Source organism: Macrobrachium nipponense, chromosome 37 (assembly GCF_015104395.2).
Source record: "Macrobrachium nipponense isolate FS-2020 chromosome 37, ASM1510439v2, whole genome shotgun sequence".
NCBI classification, from domain to species: domain Eukaryota; kingdom Metazoa; phylum Arthropoda; class Malacostraca; order Decapoda; family Palaemonidae; genus Macrobrachium; species Macrobrachium nipponense.
The window spans coordinates 54,381,151-54,384,276 of NC_061097.1; the positions used below are offsets into that span (position 1 = coordinate 54,381,151).

Here is a 3,126-nt window from a genome sequence, read left to right on the forward strand (position 1 = left end):
TCGTTTTTATTACATTCAAGGTTAAAGTTAGCTATAATCGTTCGTCTTTTAACGCTATATGGGGCAGGCCACTTCTGGCCCGTGGGCCGCGGGTTATACAGCATCATACACTGTACAGAAAACTCGTCTTCGGCGCCTTTTTTTGTCGTTTGTTTATTGTGTTTTCCGATTTTTCGTCTTGAGACCGAATGGCCAAAGAATAATAAACCTAGATTTGTGGCTGTATCATTAACCCAAACTTTATAACTTGGTTAAAGGCCCATTTATATTAATACCATATATATATCCTGCAAGGTATAAAGCAGACATCACTCAGAATCTGAGGGTTCTCAAAAGTAAAATGTACTCTCCTCGTGTCAAATATGGAAGACCTTGTGTCAAGTATGGAAGACCTTGTGTCAAGTATGGAAGACATCGTGTCAAATATGGAAGACCTCGTGTTAAGTATGGAAGACATCGTTTCAAATATGGAAGACCGTGTCAAATATGGAAGACATCGCGTCAAATATGGAAGACCGTGTCAAATATGGAAGACATCGCGTCAAATATGGAAGACCTCGTGTCAAGTATGGAAGACATCGTGTCAAATATGGAAGACATCGTGTCAAATATGGAAGACCTCGTGTTAAGTATGGAAGACATCGTGTCAAATATGGACGACCTCGTGTCAAGTATGGAAGACATCGTTTCAAATATGGAAGACCGTGTCAAATATGGAAGACATCGCGTCAAATATGGAAGACCTCGTGTCAAGTATGGGGGAGGGATTTATCGAAACTAATTCTTTTAAAGGAAGGAAGGGTTCCCTAGTTGCATTCCTCAGGGGTTATGCTGCTGCGTGTTCCCTCAGCAGCAGGGGCGAATTTTTGTCTAGGAATGTCTGACTCTAAAGGGGGTGAGAGAGACAGAGACTTTGTCCCTGGTATTTTGTTTCCCGTATGACTTGGGTGAGTCTCTCTCTCTCTCTCTCTCTCTCTCTCTGGATTTTATCCCTATTACTTTGTGTCTAATATACGCTTTATTAGTTTATTTTGTGGCCATTGCAGCTCTCTCTCTCTCTCTCTCTCTCTCTCTCTCTCTCAAGCTCTGGTTTCACGGTTCCTAGGCCACTGGTTTCTAAGGCCTGCTTATCTAGGGAGGCAGTTCTAGTGCCTCATTGTAAACCATTACCGTTTGTATCAAAATCCTTAGGCTTGTAAAGCAGAATAACTATCAGTGCTTAGCATTCAAAGCAAATCTTTAAACTGGACATCCTCAGTACAGCGGGTTAGTGCTGTCAGTGAAACTCACGTGGTGCACTGTAGGCATTCCTTGGCAGCGTCCCTTCGCCAACCCCCCCTAGCTGCAGCAAGCTATTTCTATTCCTTTTGATGTACCTCCGTTCATAGTCTCTTTCTTCCATGTGACTTTCCACCTTCTCTAACAATTGTTTGAGGTTTTCCTCCCGTTACACCTTAAAGACCTTGCTGTCAATTTCACTTGCAGCGCTGAATGACGTCATAGGTCCCAGCGCTTGGCCTTTGGCCTGTATTCTATTCTATTCTGCCCTATCCTATTTAAACTGGGCTTGGTACGGGCTCAAGGTCATTATACTCCTCCTGACAACGCACAGGCAAATGTTTACCCTTCCCCGGTAGGCCGTAGGCTTAAGTTGGTAGGCATTGACGGATTCACTGCCGAGAAGGATTGATGAGTTGTCTATATTATAGTTCAGGTTTGATGGCTCCTCGTGAACAGCTGTTTGGAAAGGGACCTGGCTGTTATCCGGGTTCCTATCAAAACAGACTTGGAAAGGGTGTCCGTGTAATTTGGTTTAGTTCAGTTCACTGAGGATTGAGGGGAATTTTTCTTTTTTTACGTTTTTTTTTGTGGGGGGGCGGGTGGGGGGGCCAAAGGGGAGTAATTTTCTTCCTCTTCGTGTTATTATTATTATTATTATTATTATTATTATTATTATTATTATTATTATGTGTTCTTTTATTGATGTCAATAATTCACCCCGACATTCCTTTTCTTTAAACCTTCAGGCAAGTTTCTGACGCTGGAGAGAGAGAGAGAGAGAGAGAGAGAGAGAGGAGAGAGCGAGAGAGAGAAGAAGGAAGAGAGGGGAGAAGAAGGAGGAGAGAGAGAGAATGGAGTACAGAGGTATATTCCAGGCTAACGCCTAAAAGGTCATGCAAGTAACCAAATTTAATATATATATATATATAACCAATATATATATAATATATATATATATATATATAAAGAAAAGAAAGGCACCACTATACAGTAAGCACCTTCGTCTAAAACTAAATCCCTTCATTTGACAGTATACCATGACGACGTCGAGGTACGCGCAGGTGCAAAACGGTACCAAGATAGACCACGCGTACCAAAGGATGCCCCCGGAGGTGTTAGAACAGACAGCCGTTGATGGTAAGTACTGTTTTTACTGTTCCGCCGGAAGTTGATCTTTGGAATAATATCTCACAGATATTCAGTTCTTATGTTTGCACATTTTTTGCAATATTTGTTTTCCTTATAGCAGTTTGTAAGTTTTTTCAAATATTTTTTCCCCTATTGCGTCGATTATTGAAGTGCTTTCGTTTTGTACAGCTATTTATTTGATTTTATTAAGAATAATATTCAGTTTTTGTGTTATATATATTTTTCCAATATTTTATTTTCCATAACATCGATTTTTTAATTGCTTTTGTTAAGTTCAGCTATTAACTAATTTTTATTGAGAAGAATATTCAGATTTTTATGTTATGTTTATAGAGGTTTATCCATTACTTTTGTCCTATAGCATCGATTTTTGAATTGCTTCTTTGAAGTTCAGCTACTACTATGAATTGTTTTTTTTTGTCCAGCTATTATTTATTTTTACTGAAGATAACATTCGTTTTTTTTATGTTATATTTACAGATATTTTTTCTGTGGCATCGATTTTGGAATTGCCTTTGTTAAGCCGTTATTTCATTTTATTAAAATATTTTGAAATTATTATTATATATATATATATATGTATATATATATATATATATATATATATATATATATATATATATATATAGATATATATATATATATATATATATATATATATATATATAATATATATATTCTATAGCATCGATTTTT

General features: G+C 37.7%; 1 long non-coding RNA gene across 1 annotated transcript in view; it reads left to right on the forward strand.

The window, feature by feature from the left end:
* Window positions 1-2,413, forward strand: part of LOC135208991 (uncharacterized) — a 36,119-nt gene extending 33,706 nt beyond the window's left edge. Inside the window, exon 4 of the long non-coding RNA XR_010313274.1 lies at window positions 2,313-2,413. This is a non-coding gene — a long non-coding RNA (uncharacterized LOC135208991). The remainder of the gene's footprint in view (window positions 1-2,312) is intronic.
* The last annotated feature ends 713 nt before the right edge of the window (window positions 2,414-3,126 follow it).